General features: G+C 39.2%; 1 long non-coding RNA gene across 1 annotated transcript in view; it reads right to left on the reverse strand.

The window, feature by feature from the left end:
* The window catches only part of LOC139019483 (uncharacterized), a 99,653-nt gene that overhangs the window by 59,570 nt on the left and 16,118 nt on the right, over positions 1-23,965 (reverse strand). The window contains exon 2 of the long non-coding RNA XR_011473112.1: positions 12,556-12,709. This is a non-coding gene — a long non-coding RNA (uncharacterized lncRNA). The remainder of the gene's footprint in view (positions 1-12,555; positions 12,710-23,965) is intronic.

The following is a 23,965-nucleotide window of genomic DNA, read 5'->3' on the forward strand; positions in this document are numbered from 1 at the left end:
AAGAACAGATTTCAGAGAAAATAGGATTAGTTCAAATCTATTCACTTGCACTATGAGGGTCATTAATTTCTAATATCCTCCTATATTAATATGTGTTCCAGTATTAATGAACAAAGGAGAAAGGGGCACAGCAGTTGTTCAGTAACAATGAAATTTTTAAACCAACATTCACAGTGCTTTTGCAAATAACCATGCTCACTAAAATGTATCTAGCTACAAAATCCTGCTAGAATGTTAACATGCCTTCTACAACTGGTATATGGCCTCAGCTTCACAGTAGCAGGGGTCTTCTATTTCCCTCCACACTGGCTTTGATCATCTTGTTGTAAAGTACTGGGGTAAAAGAAAGCTTAGTGGTTGATGAAGCCTTGCCCTAAAAGAGAAAGGTTAATCCCTGGCCAAAGAGTCAGGGTTCAATTCCTGATCAAGGGCAGGTGCCTGGGTTCGATATCCAGCCCCATTGGGATGCATGTGGGAGGCTGGGAGGCAACCAGTCAATCTCTCTCTCTCTCTAAAAATAAATTGAAAAAATATCTGGTGAGGATTAAAAAAACAAAACAAAACAAAAAAGATAGTGTTAAGCAACATAATATGTAGAACTAGGAAAATCAATGGAAACATTGTAAAGCACCTGATTACATGATTTGACCAAGAAAATACCAAAATGGATCTGGATTTATCATATTATTGACAGAAAATAGAAATGCTTTCCAAAATTTCAAGGGCATGCCAAAAGCACAAAGTTTAATAAAGTTAGCATTAGTCAAAGCACATTACTGTACAAAGATTTCTTCTCCAGATATCCAGACTCCCGTCAAAGGGAAAAAAGCAACATAGACAAATGAGTGGGTAATGATTTATAAGCCAATCTTTTGGGAAAGAGTCATTTCCCCACTTTAATGTTCACAAAGTTATAGAGGAAGAAACAATAAAGAAACAACCAAGCTAATCATGTAAAATTAGATCACAAGTTTCCTCTAGTCTATATCACCAGCTCCAGTGAAATGTTTATTGCCGAAATGAGAAATGCCATGTCTCAGGGTTGTCCATTGGAAGGTAGCTGCTGTAAAAAGCATTTCTTGTTCATTTACTTGAAGCTCATTGTATGCTTTTATGTATTTTTTCTTATGTTCTATTTTAAAATAATTTTTTACTTTAATTCAAAAATAGCGACGCAATTATATTAAACCTAAACTGCAGTCACAATGGTCACTTTAATTTTTTATTCAATGGTATATGTTTTTTTTTTTTTTTTCGCTTAAAGTATTACAAAGGGTATTACATAAGTGTCCTTTTTTCCCCCCCGCCCTTGACAAACCCCTACCCTCCCTTACCCCCCAGTGTCTTATGTCCATTAGTTATGCTTATATGCATGCATACAAGTCCTTCGGTTGATCTCTTACTCCCCTCCCTCCTGCCCCCCAACTCTCTCTGGCCTTCCCACTGCAGTTTGACAATCAGTTTGAGGCAGCTCTGCCTCTGTATCTATTATTGTTCAAAAGTTTGTAATGGTCTTTATTATCCATGAATGAGTGAGATCATGTGGTATTTTTCCTTCATTGACTGGCTTGTTTCACTTAGCATAATGCTCTCCAGTTCCATCCATGATGTTGCAAATGGTAGGAGTTCCTTCTTTTTAACAGCAGCATAGTATTCCATCGTGTAGATGTACCACAGTTTTCTAATCCATTCATCTACTGATGGGCACTTAGGCTGTTTCCAGATCTTAGCTATGGTGAATTGTGCTGCTATGAACATCTGGGTGCATATATCCTTTCTGATTGGTGTTTCTGGTTTCTTGGGATATATTCCTAGAAGTGGGATCACAGGGTCAAATGGGAGTTCCATTTCCAATTTTTTGAGGAACCTCCATACTGCCTTCCATAGTGGCTGCACCAGTCTGCATTCCCACCAGCAGTGCACAAGTGTTCCTTTTTCTCCACATCCTCTCCAGCACTTGTCGTTTGTTGATTTGTTGATGATGGCCATTCTGACAGGTGTGAGATGGTACCTCATTGTTGTTTTGATTTGCATCTCTCGGATGATTAGTGACTTTGAGCATGTTTTCATATGTCTCTTGGCTTTCTGAATGTCCTCTTTTGAAAGGTGTCTATTTAGATCCTTTGCCCATTTTTTGATTGGATTGTTTATCTTCTTTTTGTTAAGTTGTATGAGTTCCCTATAAATTTTGGAGATTAAGCCCTTATCAGATATGACGTTGGCAAATATGTTTTCCCACGAGGTGGGTTTTCTTGTTGTTTTGTTGATGGTTTCTTTTGCTGTGCAGAAGCTTTTTATTTTGATGTAGTCCCATTTGTTCAGTTTCTCTTTAGTTTCAACTGCCCTAGGAGCTGTATCAGTGAAGAAATTGTTTTGGCATATGTCTGAGATTTTGTTGCCTTTGTATTCTTCTAGAATTTTTATGGTTTCCTGTCGTACATTTAAGTCCTTTATCCATTTTGAGTTTATTCTTGTGTATGGTGTAAGTTGGTGGTCTAGTTTCATTTTCTTGCATATGTCTGTCCAATTTTCCCAACACCATTTATTGAAGAGACTATCTTGGCTCCATTGTATGTTCATGCCTCCTTTGTCAAAAATTAATTGAGCATATTGGTTCGGGCTAATTTCTGGACTCTCTATTCTATTCCACTGATCTATATGTCTGTTCTTGTGCCAGTACCAGGCAGTTTTGAGAACAGTGGCTTTGTAATACAGCTTGATATCTGGCATTGAGATCCCACCTACTTTGTTCTTTCTCAGGATCGTTGCAGCTATTCGGGGTCTTTTTTTATTTCAATGGTATATGTTTTAATTTTTAACTAAAACATTAGATATAAAAATGCACAAATCACAATGGCATAACTTCCTTAATTACTCACAATAAACCCACCTGTGTAAAAAACACCTGAGCCAAGAAATGTAATAGATGTAGCACTCAACAAGTCCCTCTCAACATCTAAACTTGCACCTCAAAAATCGGTTTGGTTTTTGGGGTCTAGAATTTCCAGTACACTGTTGAATAGCAGTGTTTAAAGTGCTCATCTTTGTCTAGTTCCTGATCTCTAGATGAAAAACTTTTAATCTTTCACCATTAATTATGTTATCTGTGGGTTTTTTAAGTCCCCAGTCATCCACTTTTTAAAACATGTCTTTACTGATTTTAGAGGAGGAAGGGAGATGGAGAAAGAGAAACATCCATTGGCTGTCTCCTATATGCCCCCTACTGGGGAGCAAGCCTGCAGTCTGGGCACGTGCCCTGACAAGGATTAAAACTGGCGACCTCTGGGTGCTTGGGACTATGCTGAACCAACTGAACCACACCAGCCAGGGCGCAGTCATCCATTTGATTAGTGACATTTCTAATCTACTTTTGCAAAGGCTATATGTCTTTTCTTATATGGTCACAAAAAGCGCTGTGGGTTTTGTTGTTGTTGTTTTTTTAGCTTGTGTCCAGCTACTGTTTTGAAAGAGGTTTCCTTGAATACTGGGAGCTTAAAAATACCTTTCCCAGGCTTTGAAGATAGTCTCTGTCCTGAGGCATTCTTTCAATCCCACTCAGATGGGCCATTTACAACTCTGCCTTATTTAGCCTTAATTTTCTGCTTGCCCGGAGCCTAGATCAGCCAAACACCAAAGTTTAGGGTTTTCTCAGATATTTTCTAAACATGCATCCAGCCCCGGGCATGTGTGTGTGTCTATAGGAATTCTCAAGTATACATGAGAACATTTAAATGCTCCAATTTCCCAAAGAAAGCCTTTCCCCATTGCTGACTCCCAGATTTAAGGCTGCCTATTGTCTCTACCATAATATATTGTCCCAGGTGGCTGCTGGCTGTCCATTTGCCTTATAATGTTTTGGGGTGATGCCCACTGCTTTTCTGCCCTGAGTGAATTCCAAGTTAAGCTAAACAGAAATGAGTTATGTGCGCCAATTTTTCAGATAGCCCCCCAGACAGCTTAGAACAAACACACCCAATAATGTGTATCACTCTCCTGTAAATTATTTTAAAGAAGCCACGGATTTAAGAATCTCATACAGTCAACACCAATGCCTAACCCCTGCCCCCTAATATGATAGCAGAAGCTGTTCATCACACAGGAAACACATGACTTTATTTGGCTTTAATGTTTTCATATTCAAAACGCCCACCCCACTGCATGTATCCACATGCCCCAACATTGTCCCCTAAACTACATTCTATAACTATCTATTCTGCGCTCACTTTCTTGTTCCTTTTCTCATAACAGAGAATAATTCAGTGCATTTTCCTTAATAAAATATAATCATGACTCCTTTATATTTTATCATTCCATTCCACTTCTACCAGTCTTTACAGAGAGGGCAATTCTTACTTCCAAGGTTAATAAATAAGGATACTCCTGAAAGAAAACAACATTTCTATGTATGTTCTTCCTTTAAGCATTTTTTTCACTGTAATTTGGAGAAAGATATCCACAGAGCAAGGTGGATGTAATTTCTCATCTTGGTCCCCAACCTTCTTTTGTGATTCTCTCTACTTTGCACTGTTTCAAGGACCACACTGAGACCTCTTACCTGGTTTATGATGCGCTTATGGTTTTATTTTTTAATGAGCTTAGCCATGGGGGCCTTGCAGACAATGATCTCATTTAAGGGACAAATTGCTCCCTGTTTTAAGGACTCAAGAAAAAACTTCCCTTCTGACAGTTTTCTCCTCACTTCACTTCACCTAATTTGTTCAGCAAAAAGTTTATGTGCAAATACCGTGTTCAAATCACCATAGGGAAGGGGCAGCACACAGTTTTGGAATAATGGAGAACATAATTGTTACAGTACTAAAGCGGTCATGACCACCTAAGGCAAGAGAATTGGTTTCACTAACTACTCTGACTAGAGATCAAGTGACTAATAACCTCATGAAAGAGGGAAAAAGTAGCATCAATTTACTTCTGCGGCATCAGTGCAGCAAGAATACCATGGAGTGGAACAGGTGCACCTGAAACAGGGTACTGTGGTCCATCTAAGATGAGTATATATGCCAGCATGAGAACTCTAATGAGAAATTTTGAGGGACTGGAGTTTCCATTTTTCTACTGATATCATCGTAATCAGCTAATTATTAATTATAGGAAAGGAGCAAATGGAAAGCCAGACATTATAGGCCTATTCCCCCTGCAAAACATTGGAGGAAGGTGATTGGACAAAGGGAAGATAAACACATGCCCAGTAAAGCTGGGGTGACTAGTGCAGATGCTTGTCTGTCAGTCACACCTGAGAACAAAGGTCATTGGCCAGAATGGGTGTGGCCACTGCAAGCCTGACAAGGTTTGGGATACTAAACAAAGAAATTCACTCTCTTGGTGCTCTTGGTTCCTCTTGGCACATTTGGCTCTGGCCCATAAGCACTCTCTAGTGTGGACCACAGCCATGTAGACCCCACACACAGTAGAATAGTGGACTCTAACTAGCCTGATGCTAAACTGGACCCCACTCCAACATAGAAGGGAATCTCCAGACACTGGCTACACTTCCATGACTGGACTAAGGGAAATGGGGCTTTGGGAACATGGAGGTGTAATTGCACAGAAATAAAGCTCTCTACTATATCTCATCCTCTCCCGGGGGCCTCCAGAACTGCTTATTCCAGTGGTACCGGAAGAGGCCCACTTTGTCCAATAATCAGTTCTGTAGTGAAAACTTAATGCCATTAAACATTTTATTTACTGCTCATACCTCTTTGAGTATACCTAGCTACACAGGTGTGACCTAGCAGACTGATTAGACAAAAGTGAAGGCAACATCAGTGCAAATTTCACCCACTGGCTTCAATTCCACTTTTGGAGCTTCCACATTGAATAATAGAATCCCTCGATCAAACGTCAGCCCCTAATTGTTCAAAGTCAAGTCCGAATGTCTCAACCCCCTCTATTTTTTCTCTTATCAAAATAAAAGAAGTCCTGAGTGTCAGGACAGAAATGATCTGGAGGCATAAGGACAAATGCAGTTGGAATCCCTGGTCCTCAGGTACATACCATGTGGTTGTGAAACCAGCATGTTCATATAGTGACCCCGGAAACAGGCCTCAGAATTGGCCTCCAAAAGAGCGAATGGCTTTGAGGGCAAGCTCATGCCTCACCTTAGAAGGAGGTGTAGAGGTAGAGGAGAATCTGTTTTCCAGCTACACCAGCAGCCTGAACTTCTTCCTCACACCCTCCCACTTCCCCGCCTTGGTGACCCTGTAATGGATGTGCTTTATAATAGACACAATGCCTCAGGTGATTGTTATTTTGATTAAGCTGTAAACCTACAGGCTTGTGAGAAGGAAATAGTCAGGCTTTCAAATCCTGGGCAGAGAACAGACCACAGGGCAGGCCGATTGAGTTTAAATAATTTAGAGATACCCAGTGAGAAGATTACCCCCCTAAATATTTAAGACCCTGAAGGAACAAGCCATTCCCCTTTGTTCAATGTTTTCTCTCTGGGAGAATTGCCATCAGAGTCATTGCTGACTCATCTGCTGTTCAGTTTTAAACCCTTGACTCTCAAGAACTTAGACTCTTGGCTCGATCACAGGGTTGGAAAGCAAGATAGCCAGAATTTTTCCTGCCACTTGTCACATCAGAGACAGCCCTCCTGTCTGGAGATAATGGCATCCTGTGAAATGTTGTATTCCGGTGTGCAAAGTGGATAGGTGTCTAGCAGACACTCTGAAGACCAGAAAAACATCGAATGTAGTGCAATTATTAATTGGTCAAATAAAACATATTCAAAAATATATGCCAGTCTGACATAATCCATTTTTTTATTGAGTCCTGACTGTCATTACAAATTTTGTAATTTTGTTTGCTATTCATTTCTCTTTGCACCCATGGAGAAAATAAATAGTGTATTTATTTGTTCATGTAGGGGTGGGCAAAAGAGGTTGACAATTGTAATACAACTAATAATACAATAATTAATAAATAATAATACAAGAATAAGCTATGTTTTATGTACTCACAACTGCAAACCTACTTTTGCCAACCACTGTACATTCTTCCTATTCTGCATTTTTTTAAATTTTATTATTGATTTCAGAGAGGAAGGGCAAGGGAGAGAGAGATAGAAACATCAATGATGAGAGAGAGTCATTGATTGGTTGCCTCCTGTATGCCCCCCACAACCAGGGCATTTTTAGGGAGAACTCACAATATGAGAAAAGTGGTCTGTTCAAAGGAAATGGAAATAGGTGTCCTTCAGCAAGAAAAATGGAAGTCCAAGGAGAAAGAAAAGAGAAGGGTAGAGAAGGAAATATATATCCTGCTACCCACTCTAAGTTGAAACCTCAGAAAGAAGAAAGTTGGTGCTTTTAGAAACAAGCAAACAGGTTAGGGGGCCCAGAGCACTGGCATGCCCTCCTCAGTTTGTCAGGTGAGGACTGCAGAGCTTTCTAGTTCTCTTAGACAATCTCTGTGACTAGCATGACCCCCCTCTGTGGAGGAAAAGAAATAAAGGAAGAGAGGTCATAGTCATTGCCCTTAAGGCTCCTCCGCTGCCTGGGTTAGGGATAAGGACATCCCTGTTGAACCCAGGGTGGACTTGGAAGCTGGCTGAGTCCGGAACTGCAGGCCTGCTTTGGGGAATCCACGTGGGTGACCAGCATAAGCCAAGAGGCAAGTGGACCACGTGGCTGAGCACAGAGACTATGGTCCCAGCATTAGCTGAGTTGAGGTAACTCAGCTGATGGGGAAGGGTCACTGAGCCTTGAAAGTACTGAGAGTGAAGAAGTTATAATTCACCCATAAGATTTTAGCAGCTGCTAGCAGAACACTGAGCACTGCACAGGACAAAGGCCATCAGGCCTGAAACCAGGGGGCCCCAGGGAGGAATGAATTTGGCATGTAGGCTAGTCACCCCTCCGCCCAATGGTGTGTGTTTCTAAGAATTATCCTAGAAAAGACCAACAGAGCTTCCCCTACAGCCAGACAACACTGTGATGTGTGAAGTAAGAAGCCAACTCTCACACACCATTCCCAGTGGTGTGAGGGAGTTAGCTTAGCGAGGCTCAGGGGGCCCCACTGTTCAGAGTACTCCCGAACCCCACTTCCAGTGCCACAATATTGTCAGCTTGAAATCAGCCATATTGGGATTATTGACAGCATGAAAATTGGTAAATGCTAAAAATCAGACCTATTTTTCCCCCCAAAGAGAGCTGATTGTTAACGTTTTACCAGCACACCTAATCCTCATACCTTCTTCTCCATCCCTCAAGGTAGAAATGTGGGAAGACATTAGGAGTTTCCTTCCCTATATTAGCAGGGACTTGGAAGAATAGCTGCTCAGAGTATACTTGGTAAAAAAAAACAACACAATCTTATTCTATAAAAGGTGCAGAAGAATTATTCTAGAAAATGAGAGGCTAGATTTCAGACAACTTTAAATTCCATGTCAAGGAGACTGGCCTTTAACTCTTAATCATTAAAATAAAAAAAATCATTAACAAAACTTGAAGGTTTGTGTTTGTCTTTGTTTTTTTTTAAAGAATGGCATTATATAATGGGTTTGGGAAGGTTACCTTTTAGGGTATATCAGATTGGATAATGTAGTACAGGGGTGGGAACCTTTTGTCTGCCAAGTGTCATTTGGGTATTTATAACATCATTCGTGGGCCATGCAAAATTATCAATTTAAAAATTAGCCTGCTGTATTTGGTCAAACATTTGATTAACTCACCCTTAATGCCTTGGCAGGGCCAGACCGAATGATTTCTCAGGCCTTATCCGGCCTCGACTTGGACATTCCCCACCCTGATGTAGTGGGTAAAAAATGATATTTTCAAAAAACCAAGTGATTGAGTCTATTAAATGGTATAAGAGTGACTTGATAAAGGAATAAAGAGTAGTAAGCAGAGAGTGAAAAAAAATGGGTGAAAAAACAGAGTTATACTAATCAAACTTTCAGAACTAGCTTTATTTCCATGTCTGCCATGTGTCCCTGTTTTCTACAGATTTCTCTTTTCCTAGGTCAGATTTCAGACCCCAAGTGCCTCAAAGTCAATGCTTCAAGCAGGTGATCAACCTCCATCAGAGTCACATAGGTGGTTGCTATACTGCAGATTCCTGGGTTGTACTCAAGACCTATTGAATCAGAACATCTAGAGTTGGGGCCTAGGAGTCTGTGTTTTAACTGTCACTCCCCAGTGATTCTCATGCACCGTCAATTTGAGATCAACTCTCTCGATTTAATGATTGTGTGGTCCAGCACTTCAAATAGATTCTGACGCTCAAACGAGATTTGCTGGAGTGGAAGGGAGCTGTGGGGTCTAACTGTGTGACACATACGGTTAATGGGAGTTCAAAATATGGAGTTTCACCTTATTAACTTCATTGGCTGCAAATGGCAAGCTTAAAATGGTCTCTTTCAGGGAGTTTCTCAGTTTTCCTCTTTCTACTTCACAGACCTCTTCCTTCAGGCACTGGGTACCTGAATCAGCTTTTCTTAATTGCCGGAATTATTGCCACTCCAAGGTTATGCTGACTGCTTTCCACTGATCCCTTCATCCATGATGAGGTGGGAAAGTGACCCTCCCTGGACCAGGAGGAGGATGCCTAGTATCCCTGGCTCAGATTCGGAGCACACTGAGTGTGAGCTGGGCTCTGATCCTGGTCTTGTGACCCTATGCTAGTAAATTTTGATTCTCGGTTTTCTTGTGTATGAAATAAAAGGGGGAAAATAGATGCTGTAAGGAGATTAAAACGAGGCTACTATGTTCCAGCGTTTGATGCAGTATCTATTTAAGAAACTCTGGCTCCCATTTTTCTCATTTTCTTTGGATCCAGATCAAAGCTGCTGTCCTGGCAGTCATCCTTCTGAACGAGGCAGAGTCCACTTGTCATTTTCCAGGGGATGCAGTGCGTCCCTGAGCTCAGGCAGCATTTCAGCAACATGCCCTCAAAGCCCTTCTCTCTATGTTGATGGTATATGGGAGAAAGCTATTCCCACGGCCCTTCTCTCACTAACTCACCCTCCGTTTCTTCAAAATGCCTCTTATTTTTTTGTCAGTTCTCTTCACTCTTTTCATACCCTAGTGCCTCAGCATATCTGACCTGGTCCAGATGTCTCTTGTCCCCAGAAGGGGTATTCGGTTCTGACAGCCACCGCCTGGACTCAGAGATGCTCTAAGGTTGACATCTCTCACAAACATAAATATACCTTAGACTCCACGGATCCACTTTGTCACTTCTGCTTGAGGCCAGAGGCACTTTCTAGGAAAGGAATTTGTTTTCTCTTCTTTCTCTGCAGCAGTCTTCTTCATAGCCTCCCCTTTCCTCAGGATCCATCACCTCCACCCAATATTCACCCCCTAGGAGACCCTAATGCTATGGCTCCCAGCAGTTTTCCTCTGAGAGAGTGGCCACAGCATGCTCCTCTGTGTTTCTGAGGAGAAGAAATGAGTGCTTCAGGCTGTGCTTTTTGCTGTATCCATTTCCCTCAGGTGTGAGCATCCAACATCCGTCCATATTAGTTTCCCAGAATCCTCCACCTGGCATACTTGCAATACCCTTGGAAATGCCTGAAGAAAGCCCATGGAGAAACGAGGTACATTTTTCTTGAACACTGGTCTTATCTGAAGATTCAGGAAATGAGGGAAGATATGAGGAAGAAGTTAAGAAGTACTAGTATAAGAAGTACTGGTAAATAATTTTTAAAAAACATCTTCATTGAAGTATACCTCATTATATTTTTGTTGATATGTCGGTTAAGATCCAGGCAGGAAACAAATGGCATAATCAAGTGGTGAAGCTGGCCAGTTGAATAAAGGCCTACTTGCAGATTTGTGGGAAAAATGAAAGGAAACCAACAAGGGGCAGTGAATCACCCTAGAGCAGTGGTTCTCAACCTTCCTAATGCCGCGACCCTTTAATACAGTTCCTCATGTGGTGGTGACCCCCAATTTCATTGTTACAGATTGAACATAATTAAAGCATAGTGATTAATTACAAAAACAATATGTAATTATATATGTGTTTTCCGATGGTCTTAGGTGACCCCTGTGAAAGGGTCATTCCTGCCCCTGAACCTGAAGCTGTAAGAAAGAACGACCGACCTGAAGCTGTGTCCCTGGGTAGAGAGATGCATTGCAGTCAAGCAGGTAGAGAGCCCAGTGAATGAGGAACCTGACCTCTCCATCCATCTGGACTCTGACCATCAAACGCCCATTGGCCGAATCCAACCACAAGCTGGAGGGCAAGAGTGTCCTGTGAATGCCATCCACAGAGGCTGGATATAGGGACCCTAAGCCAGGAGGAGGAGGGTTGCCAGTGCATAGGGAACAAAGGGAGACAGCTCCCAGATGTTCTGTAGCATCTCTTCTAGAGAATTCTTCCATCCTTTCAAGGGGGCTCTGTGGCCAAATCCATTTTGGGAACCTTAACTATAGATGTGGTTTACAGATTCACAAAGCAGATCAGAATTCTAGAGGCTTGTAGACCTTTCAGCGGGGTCAGAACAGTCATTTAGGTTCTGGGTCAGGTCGCCTGGGTTTCAATTTAATCTCTACTTCACAAGCTTGGTGGCCTTGGGCTGCATATTTAATTTCTTGAAGCTAAGTTTCTCCCCACATGAAATAGAGACATGTTTTGTACTTTCCTCATAGAATTATGGTAAAAAATGAATCAGAAAATGTTCAAGTGTACCTGAATATAAGTACTCAAACATGGCAGCTGGTTGCAATCAGGGTATGTTAGTATTTTCATCATTCTAATGACCTGTTTAATTTAATTTAACCCTGAGATTCCCAAACTGAGCAAACTGACCTCAGACTCCAGCACAGGTTAAGACCACATGGAATTGGGGAAGACACGATGCATAGGAAATTCTGCTCCGGATTTTGTTTCCCATGGAAAGACTTTGAGTCTCTAGAGCAGAGCTTCCCAACTTTTATCAATTGAGAAACGTGTTAACATGCAGAGTCTGATTCGATTGGTCTCAGGTAGAACGCAAACTTCTCCATTTTAAACAAATTCCCAGGTGGTCTTATGCCATTGGCCCTGGGCCCTGCGTTAAGTGGCAAGGTTGGGCACATGCTTGCTCCCCTTGAGATGAAAGAAACAGACCTTTTTTTTTTAGCACTTTTGTTTCTACAAAATTGAACTTCTGGCTCTGGGAATTGGAGTCAGAGGGCAATGTTTAATGTTGGATGAAACCCAGGGGAGGAAGCTGCTCTGAGCAGTTTTGTGAAGGAATCAGATTTCCGGAGGTAGGGGAGAGGGAGTCACAGAAAGGAGAGAAAGAGATGCCCCAAAGACAAACTTTACCCCATGGTGACTTTGCCTAGGTCAGCCTTCACTTAAAAAAAGAATCCCATATGCCTCTAACACTCACCACACAGACCCCCACATAGCATCCTTCCCTAGGTGCAGCTTTATCTCAATATTTTTAAAACAGCATCCATCTTGCAAATGTTTAAAAGGCAGTAAAAATCATGCATCCTCTGCATTATGCTGAAAATCACTCTACAGGTAATGGATGGTTTCACAGAAACCGAGCCATTCCCTTCAACACTTAAAAGATAAAGTCTGTTACATTGTCCTTACCTCACATCACGATGGCTCTTTGCATAAGCAGATGGGAAGGGTTGGTTTCCATGTGCCTGTGCGGGAGAATATTAACTGACTGCTTTGACTGCAGAGCTTTTAATAAGAGGAAGAATGAAAGTCGTGGCTCAGTCATTTCTTTCTCCTGGCCAACCTATAAAACACAAGGAAGTTAATTACTTCAGAATCAAGCATCCAGCCTAATGTGTGCTTTGTTCTTCTCAACCTGGAGCAGTGGCCTTCCCAAATTGTTCCAGCAGCTGCCGATAGTTATCCCAAGTCTCTACTCCAGATGGGCCAAGTTGTTGAATGTCTTTCCCTTCAGAACCTGGTAAAGCTCTATTGTGTCATTTCTGGAAGCCATGCTCTCTGCTATTCAACCTGCGCTCCTGACTTTCTTCAAGACCTGGAGAGGCAACAGCACATAGCGACAATGAATCAAGTCTCCAGATTCGGATAGAACAGACCCAGGTGCTATCTTCCTTCTCATATGACCTTGAACTTGTTACTTTACCTCACTGGACCTTAATTTCCCTCATCAATACAATGGCAATAATATAGTCCCCATCTTGGAGTTTCTCTAACTATGACAAGTTCTCTAGTGAAACAATATAGACTGCCTGAGGACAAAGCCAGGCATTCATCGAGCCAAAAATATATTGGCTGAAATGTCATTGTAACAAGATGACATAGGAGCAAGAAGACTCGCTGGAAGCTTCTCAGTGATATTTGTAAGAAATTTTATTAGCATTTAGGCACAGTTCCCTACCAAGGCTCTGCAATCTAATTTATGTTAAACAAGTTTTTGTGTTATCTAAGTTGTAATGGTCCTTAAGGACAGGGACTATACCCTTCCCACTTGTATAATCTCCACCCATCATGTCTAGATTCATTATTTAATAAAGGCTTTTAGACTCCAAAATCAGTTTTAAGAAGCAAAAATATTTATTAAGTGTCTACTCTATCTCCCAAATTATCTCATTTTGATTTATTCTCACAACAGTTTGGTGAAAAAGATATTAATTTCCTTCTTTCCTCCCTCCCTTCCTCTTTTCTTCCCTTCTTCCCCTCCTCTCTTTACCTCCCTTTTTTCCTTTATCTTCTTTTTTCATCACAGAGAACTCTGAGACTAAGAGAAACAAATGACTGTAGTGGTCATAAAGATAATAAAACTTAGAGCTAGCAGGTGCATGCAAATATGTAAAATATCAAAGCCCACGCTCTGCTTGTCATCTCACATCATGGACTGAATAAAGTCCCAGTTATCTATTACATATGAATGGTCCAATAGTACTTAAGGGGAAGCCATTTCTGCTTCATCTAAAGGGAGTCCCCAAAAAAAACGTATACACATTTTAACAGCTGATAGCTCAATTTTGAAAATGAAATGTATTTTAATAAACACTATTATCTTTATAATTATTCAAAGTATGTGTATACAGTTTTTTGGGGGCGCCCTATATAAAGGTACCAAACTACCAGGCTCCTGGGGATCAGCTTCCTCTTGTAAGAAGTATCTGGGACCCCAAAAGAATTCCCTGGATGATCTTCCAGTCCTATGCAGAGAAGATGCAGTCACCAGACACACACACACACACACCCCAAAAAAATTTGCATAACAACCAAGGTGTCTAGAATAGCAATCAGAATGGCAGAGTTAGAGAAGTCTTTTGAAAGTGAACTTTGTCCAGAGAATGTGTTAATTGCCTCTGGAGTGTGACTGACCAATAACTGCACTTGACTTAGAAAAGCCAGAGAGCCTCACCCTTCGACCCTACAACAGCCTTAACATGTATCTTCTTGACAGAAAAACATAGTCAATTAACTTTCCACTCTGCTCCATGAAATGTGATTGTATAACCTACAGAGAAAGGAAGGAAACTAGTTTTAATCATCTACTCTATTTCAGGTGATATATGTCACTTACATTGTTTAGCTAACCCACACAACCAAACTATTAAAACAAATTATGGGCCCTAACTGGTTTGGCTCAGTGGATAGAGAGAGCATCAGCCTGTGAACTGAAGGGTCCTGGGGTTGATTCCAGTCAAGGGCATATGCCTGGGTTGCTGGCTCAATCCCCAGGGGGGGCATTCCAGAGGCAGCCAATCAATGATTCTCTCTCATCATTGATGTGTCTATCTCTCTTTCCCTCTCCCTTCCTCTCTGAAATGAATAAAAATATATTTTTTAAAAAATGGATATATGCCCAGGAGTGGAATGGCTGGGATGAAAAGGGATCTTAAGAGTGCTTAGGGTTATGTTTTAAATTGCCTTTTTGACCTTAATTAAATCACTCAACCATAATGATACTCTGCCTTAACTATAAAACTAGACAAAGAAGCGTTGCTATATTTACCAGGGAAAGGTCTCCCAAAACAGAAGCGCTACGATGGATAGTGGACAAAGACTGAAGAATCTGGTTCTGCCACCAACTAGCTAAATGTCCATGAGCAAACCACTTCACCCTCTCGCCTCCATTGTTCTTATTGGAAAAACGAAGGGACTGCATTTTTGTCCAACATTATTTCCCACTTTAAAACTCTGTAATTTTATTAATATATATAAAAGAATTCTAAAAAATTAAAGTAGATCTCCATTATTACCACATATTGCCTCCTTGCTGATAAGTGACTGTGTCCTATGGTGAAATAACGTTAGTGTTCAATCGTCAGGAAAAGTATGCCCAAAATATGCAATTTTCTCAAAAATAAGATCATATTCTCAAACAATTCTCAGGTGCTTATGGGACCTCCCAAAGGATGGGAAAATCATTTCTTTTTCTTTATGTAATTTTATTTTCTTAAACAAAGAAAATACTATAAGGGAACCCATATGTTCTCCCTTTGCAATATATTTGCAGCACTCCCTGGTAACATGAATGGCTTTGGAAAGAAACATTGAATTATGTCCTTTGGGGGAGCTGGAGTCACAGTGCAGTTGTCCCACAGAGAACTGAGTTGGAGGCTTGAAGCAAATGAGCACTCCAGCATATAAAAATTTTAAAGTCACACTTAACTGTGTAATAACAGCAAAGATTATACTTTTAGCAAAACACAGGGTGATTAGCCTTGGGAATCCTCATGTATGTTAGTTTCTTGTATATTCCCAGTTCACACAGAAATGCATTGAAGCATATTGCTATGCAGCACTGCATGACATTTTAGAACAATTTATTATTGTATCTCATGGTTCTGTGGGCTGACTAGACTCAGGGCGATTCTTACTGTGGTCCCCCATGAGGTTGCCCTCAGACATTGGGGGTTGCAGGTATCAGAATGTCAGACAGCCAAGATGGTTTGAGAGATGGCCACCTAATCTCTGCTTTACATCTTTAGTTCAGGAGAATGTATCTAAGATTCTTTTGGCATTTAAAAATTTACAATTTACAATTACTGATCTTCAGGAAAGTCCTGTTAAGTAGACTGACTAAGGATGAGAAAATAGAGATTCAAAGATGATTCTGTTTGCTTGCACCAAACAACATGGCTATGAGGAAGGTGAACAAATTCTGAGCATTGTTCTATTCCTGGCTCAGTATTATTTTCATTGCAACATATTACTTCTCTTATTCTAACAGTTTGTGCGTTTCCTCACTGAAAATGGTGACACCAAAACTTGCCTTCCAGGACAACTGACCTTTATACAGCCCTCTATAATCTAGATTAAATCCATCTACCGGGGAGCTCTTTAAACATTGGAAAACTCGGTTATCTTCTAAGATAGCACCCTTTCCCAGTTCTCAATCATAGTTTCTTTTTTTCTCTTATTAGAACATAAGTATTAGTCAATGTTTTTTAATATCATGTTTATTTATTTTTCCCTAAAATCAAACATTAGATTTTTGGATCAAAGTCATAGTATTATTACTTTACAGCAACAAATATGTTAGCTCTCCGTGACCCCTGTTCTCCCTTCAATGTGACACAATGAGAGACAGATGTAACCCTGCATCCACACGGGACTTTTTCTTTAGCACTGTGGGAGAATAATTCTAAATGTATGAATCTGGGAACTTAAATAGAAACTACCATATAGCTAGCACTCTCCCCTCCAGAAAAACAGAGATAAACCTTTTCTTCCTGATATTCTATGATTCTTTGCATTATAAACAGATGGTCACAGATATTGCACCCTCCTTCATTGGAATAAGAAAACGTAGCTCCTGGAGACAAATCCTTATCTCCAGAGGTCTCTATTCAATCACTCTTTAATGTCCAATGTTTGTCCATTTTCTTAGCTCAGAGGTCATAATTATATAAAAATATTTTTCTCAGTTCCACATTAGTGTGCACAAGGGTTGAGTCTTTGGCCCCCTAGTCATTCCATGCTACAAAAAATCAGCTTAGTGCTTTTTATACACTACATACTATATAGATGTTATTGAATCCCCAGTCTCTTCATTTGCATAACACTACCCTTTTAGCTTCATATTTTCCATCTAAATAACCAATTGACATCTCCATGATGTATTTTGGATACCTTAAACCCAATATATTCAAAATAAACCATTCATCTTCCCTTCCTAAATCATTCGTCTTCATTTATAGACACTTGTATGCAGTGCGTTCCCCAAAAAATGTATACACACTTTAACAGCCGATAGCTCAATTGATGTTTCTTTCTTTTCAGATTCAATCCATTGGAATTAATAATGGAAACCAAAGTATGTACACATTTTGGGGATACCCTGTGTATTGGGACCATAGAGTCTTTGAAGTAAAGAGCCTGATAATCATCTTTGTCTTCACCAATGTACAGTTACGTCCTTTCTTCCTTTTAACAAATATCTACTGAGCATATACATTGAATGCCAGTCCCTAAGAATCCAGCAGTGAACAAAGCAATCAGATCCCTTGCTCAGAGGGAGCTTATGTTCTAATAGAGAGAGACAAATGATAGGCAATAAGCAAATGATAACTTAATATTACAGATGGAAATAAATGTTATGAGGAAAAAGGAAAAGATCCAGGTATTTCTACGAACTATATCACCAAACAGGGTCATAAAGTAAAATAACAGCTTTGACTTGTTACATAAGCGTTGACTTCTAAAACAAAACAAATGAGTCACACAGGAAAAAGATAGGCCAATCCAACATTTCAGCATTCCTTAAGAATATGGTTCTTGCCCCAAATATAAAAAAAGACAGAAATTCATGTGTTTTGAGACAACCAGGCTGTGACAATACCCTCTTTCACCCCCTTCCACTGAACATCTCAAGAAGAGAGTGGCCCGCCCTAACTGGTTTGGCTCAGCAGATAGAGTGTCAGCCTGCGACTCAAGGGTCCCAGGTTCGATTTCAGCCAAGGGCGTGTGCCTTGGTTGTGGTCACATCCCCAGTAGGGGGTGTGCAGGAGGCAGCCGATCGATGTTTCTCTCTCATTGATGTTTCTAACTCTCTATCCCTCTCCCTTCCTCTCTGTAAAAAAAATAAAATAAAATAAATCAATAAAAAGAAGAGAGTGGCCCATTGCATCTTTGAGTGTCAAGGTGCCATAGGAAGCTGACAAGACAAGAAAATATATGAGAACAGAGTAGTCTGTGGCTTTACAACTTTTCACTGACCACATAATTCCAGGAATTTGGCTGGGACTGTGCATAATAGTGTGCCTCCCACCCCCTCATCTGAATAGGGGAATGAAAAATATGGAACTCTCCAATAATTAAGTAAGCCACCATGAAAATGTGAGATAGATAACAAACATGATAGACAGAAGAAAATGGAGATTAAGCCTGTGGATTCCCAGTGGTACTACAGGAAAACCTGAGTAAATGAGACAGACACAATAATCAAAAGTAAAATGGAAACAGATATTCTCGAGCTGAAGAGTAAGTTAAAACCACAATTGAGAGTGTATTAGGCATCAGGTAAAAAAAAAATCTATAAAAGGATACCAATAACTAGATTTGGTTAAAATAGATTTCAAGCAGAAAGAAAAAAGTAAACATTTTTTCCCTCATCCACACATTCACGCTCTATCTCAAAATTCTTCCAGTCTTAAGTATGTCTTTTTATATACAAAGTTTTTTTCTAAATTTCTCTTCACTTTTCCTTAACAGGTCTTTAAGCTGCAGCACTTTTAAAGCACTTACAACTGTAGCCGTTTTCTGTTTCTCTACCATTGCATTTTGCAAGCTAAATCCTAGACCAATCCTTCTAAATTATATGGCAGAACTGGATACTATCTGTAATAGTCAGACAAATACCACCTCTGAAAAGTGAAGTGCAATAATGATCATAATTAAGGCTCATCAAGATTTGGAAAGGAAAATCAGCACCGCAAGTGGACAGTCTCACACGTTGTCATAATTCCTCACCAAAAATAATATCTCTTCCCTACACTTGCTTTGGTAGCCTCTTCGTATCCTTCATGCTTGGGTCTACTTTCTGAATTGATATTTTCCCCTTTATCCTGAAATCTGAACATCAACAGTTTCTGACATATCCCTTAAAACACTGAGGCATCATACCGTCTAATCTCCTTAGCTGCCTCTTAAATTTGATTCTGTACACTGTGAGAAGCATACAGAAGACAAGGGGAGGTTTTGGTCATAACTCTCTCCATCATGGCCCATTTCCATATACAGGGTGAATCCATGCAATGAATTGACATCAAGCAGAATGTAACAAAAGTAAGTTGATCATTTAAAGAAAAATTTAGTTAGACATGTTGCCAATATGTGGCCAAAACCGGAACTTCCTTATAAAATTATTATTTTATTTAAGAACAATATACCATGAGCTTCCAGCAACCAAGATTTCTGACCTGAGAAAATGGGTAGAAGAAATTTTTCCCAGCAATGTACTCATCCATATAGAGTTGTGTCTTCGAGAAGTGGAATGCAGTGAGAGAACAGCATGCAGATAAAATATTGCAAAAGCAATTTCTTTCAGAGGGATCAAAATATTTGTGAAGTTACTATAACTTTCCCTCTTAGAATACAATTGCTTAGTCTTAAACCTAAAGGGCGCCGCGCACACACACACACACACACACACAGATAAACTAGGAGAATGCAACATAAATCAACATGTTAAATAACAATTAGCAGTAAGGCAAATTTTCCGAACAAAATCAGAAGTATATTCCACCTTTCATTTTTGCAGAAAATGGGGAAATGTTGGTCAAAGGGTATAAAATTCTACTTATTTTAATATATATATGTCTACTTATATTTAAAGTGGGTTTCTTGTAGACAATATATATAGTTGGATCTTGTTTTCTGATCCAATTTGACAATTTCTGTCTTTTTTCTTGGTAAATTTAGACCACTGGTACTTAAATTAATTAACAATATAGTTGGATTAATATCTACCAAATGTATTACTATTTTCTGTTTGTTACTCTTGTTTATTGTTTCTATCTTAATCTTCTCCTCTTTTGTAGTTTTAATTGAGCATGTTTTAGTATTCCATTTTGTCTCCTTTCTTAGCATGTCCAATTTACCTCTCTTTTTATAAACTCTTTTTAGTGGTTGTCCTAGAGTTTGAGATAAACATTTACAACTAATTCAAGTCCACTTTCAAATAACAATATGCCACTTCATGGTAGTGTAAGTGCCTTATAATAAAAATAATCCTAATTCCTCCTTCCCATCCTTCGTATTTTTGCTGTCAATCATTTCACTTACTATAGATAAGCATATATATGTAACTATACATAATTGCATCCATTGTTACTATTATTTTGAATATACTATTGTTAATAAAGAATAAGAAACAAAAATTTTCGTTTTACCGTTACTATTTCTTTTTTGGTGCTTGTCCTTTCTGTATGTAAATCTAAGTTTCTGACCCATGTTCTTTCTTTTCTTTCTAAAGAACTTTTGTTAATATTTCTTGCAAGGCAAATCTAGTAGTAAATTCCTCAATATTTATTTGTCTCAAGAAGTCTTTATTCTTTCTTTGTTTTTGTAGGAAAATTTCATAGAGAATAGGACTTCAGGCTGGTGTCCCTGCCCCCCCCCCCCCCCCCTCAAAACTTTAAATATTTTACCTCACTCTCTTATTGCTTAAATGGTTTCTGAGAAGTCAGGTATGATACTTTGTTCCATTTTTTTAGGGAAGGTATATTTTTCCTGTCTCTTCTTTCAGTATTTTTTTCTTTATCTCTGATTTCCTGTAGTTGGAAAATAATATGCCTAGGTGGCAGGATTATTTTTTATCAGGTGTCTGATATTATTTTGGGAAAATTGTCAGTCATTATTGTTTCAAATATGACGTATGTTCCTTTTGCTTTTGCTTTTCTCTGACATTCTCATTACACATATTCTTGGATATTCTTTTCTGTCTTTTTAGTCTTTGTTCTCTTGTTTTTGGGGCTTTTTTTAGTTCTGGATGTTTCTATTGGTATATTCTGTAGCAGATGTTCTTCCCTCAGCCATGTACAGCTAATTAATAAGTGTAACAAAGTAATTCCTCATTTTCATTACAGTGCTTTTTATCTCTAGCATCTCTTTTGGTTCTTTCTTTCTTTTTTTAATACATTTTTATTGGTTTCAGAGAGGAAGGGAGAGGGAGAGAGAGATAGAAACATCAATGATGTGAGAGCATCATTGATCGGCTGCCTCCTGCACACCCCCTACTGGGAATAGAGCCCATAACCCAGGCATGTGCCCTTGTTTGGAATCAAACCCAGGACCTTCAGTCCACAGGCTGATGCTCTATTTACTGAGCAGAACCGGCTAGGGCTCTTTTGGTTCTTTCTTAGGATTTCTGTCTCTGCTTACACTACTTATCTGATCTCTCACTACTTTCTTTGGATTAATTTTAGCATGATGTCTTTCTTCATTTCATCTTTTATTCTATATGCATCTTTATATTTAAAGTAGGTTTCTTCTAGAAAACATATAGTTGGGTTAGGTTTTTTGATCCACTCTGACGTATTTAGGATAAACCTAAAGAAATCCATTTCCAAAGCATATAAAAATTAAACCTCTGAAAACTAAAGGCAAAGAAAATTTCTTAAAGGGGCCATAGAAAAAATGTTTAACCTACAGGGAAAAACAATTTGAATGACAAGAGATTTCTCATCAGAAACTATGGAGACAAACAGTAAATATTCCCCCCTTCCCCCCAAATTTTTTTTTTTTAGTTGCTGAAAGAAAAGAAAATGTAACTCAGAATTTCATAGCCAGTGGAAATAGCCTTTAGGAATGAAGGGAAATTCAAGCAAGATATTCTCAGGGGAAGGAAAACTGAAATAATTTGTCACAGCAGATCTACCTTAAAAAAGTAGCTAAGGGAAGTTTTCTAAATGGAAAGAAAATGATGGAAGAAACTTTGAAACATCATGAATTAAGAATTGAGTAAGCAAAATATGAATAAATAGAATAGGCATTTCTAAATATATATTTACTGGGATCACTATCAGGTTGCATGCTATAATGATATAATTCAAGAAGTCTTGGACATACAAACTTGTAAGCACATACAAACATTTGCTATCAAGTAAGCACAAAAACAATCATATGACACCCTCATTCTCTGTCCTTATAAACAATAACAAGCAAATAAATTCTTATTTATTTTTAATCCTCACCTGAGGATATGTTTGTGTTTTTATTTATTTTTTTTTAGAGAAAGAGGGGAGGAGAGAGAGAGAGAGAGAGAGAGAGAGAGAGAGAGAAACATTGATGTGAAAAAGAAACATGGATTGGTTGCCTCCCAGACTGGCCCCAACTGGGGATTGAACCTGAAACCTCTTGGTGTGCAGGACAATGCTACAACCAACTGAGCCATCTGGCCTAGGCAACTACCTTTCATGTACATTTTACACCAATGCAAATGTGACAATATTTTGACTGCAGGGTCAGCTCACCTTGCCAGAATCTCCTATTAAGTGGGGGCGAGGGGGATACAAAACCAAATGAGCTCTAGATTCATTTTGGGGTACCACCCCAAAAGCTACTGGGCTCTCAAGATTCTTATATCTAATCCCAACATGGGCAGATGTATCTGTATAATATTTCTAATAAAACACATGTTTGGTCATTACTCACTTCAGCAATACAAAAATTATTCCTAATGTCTCATGCTAATTAACAGACTGCCTCCTTTAGTGATTCTCAAATTAAGTGCTCACAGAATCCACTGGGAATCCTGTTAAAATGCAGACTGATTCATTATGTCTGGATTAAAGGCCTGAGAAGCTTCATTCTACCATTGTAAGTGATGCCTCAGTTAGGGGCTCTGGACCACAGTTGGAATATTAGGGGGCTAGCACAGATTTATAGGGTGACATTGAAGTGCCTGTTTGAGGCTGCTCTGAGTGTGCGCTCCTGGTTATTAGAATGTATACTTAAATAGGGCATATCAAGTGCTAAACAATTATTTTGGTGTAAAATTAATTTTCTCATCCATGTACATATCACACAGCTGATGTACTTTAAAGTACAGATAATATAAAATAGTCTATCCAAATAAAATGGGGACAAACAAATAACATGTCACTTTGGCAGAGAGGGAAAAGGGAAGAGAGAATGAGTAGAGTACCACTACTCAGTGTAAAATTTTATGAAAGCAGTGCCCACTTGGCTCTACGTTCTCATAGAAACCTGAGAATTTCCAATACAGAACACAGTCATTAGTCATCTCCCAGCCCAATTCCCTTAGACATGTGATAGCTAAACAGCAGGCTATATTTGTTTGCTTTTCTCCCCAATGGGGGGAGATATGCCCATTGGCTGACATTTTACAATGAGCTTTATTTATTAACAGCTTGTGCCTCAAAGCAATGTTGCTACCCATTGCTGTTGGAACTACATATGAATTGACAATGTTAGCATCCATCAAAATTAAATACAATAGGTTCCCTTGATATCAATATGCATTGTTTATACCACTTCCATCTAATCATCTTAGACAAGTTCTTATCCCAGCCAACTGAAGATTAATATATATCATGGCACAATATAATCTCACAAGATATTTTTTATTTTTCTTGTTAATAAGATATATTCACATATATTTTCTGCCATTAGGCATAAACAAATGTATATCTTTGATAGCAATGTTGTGTGGTGATATTATCCTGAATTCAGTTCTACTGGTCTCAGGTTAGTTATTTCCAAAATAACTCAAGGCTTTGACTCTGATCCCAAATACTTTGAAAACTTTGCATATGGAATTATTGGCCACTTCATTCCCATATTTGATTTAACCAGTAGCATGATTGAGACAATTACTTAGATTGAATTAATTTTTGTTTAATTTATATTTGTTAATTTGAGAGAGAGAGAGACAGAGAGAGAGAGAGAGATTTGTTGTTCCACTTGTTTATGCATTCATGGGTTGCTTCTTCTATATTCCCTGATGGGGATCAAACCCACAACTTGGAGTATCAGGATGATGCTCTAGCCAACTGAGCTTCCCAACCAGGGCCTTAGATTTCATTCTAACTTTTCA

Source organism: Myotis yumanensis, unplaced genomic scaffold (assembly GCF_028538775.1).
Source record: "Myotis yumanensis isolate MYYU_CA2020_CCGP unplaced genomic scaffold, mMyoYum1.0.hap1 SCAF_11, whole genome shotgun sequence".
Lineage (NCBI taxonomy): Eukaryota > Metazoa > Chordata > Mammalia > Chiroptera > Vespertilionidae > Myotis > Myotis yumanensis.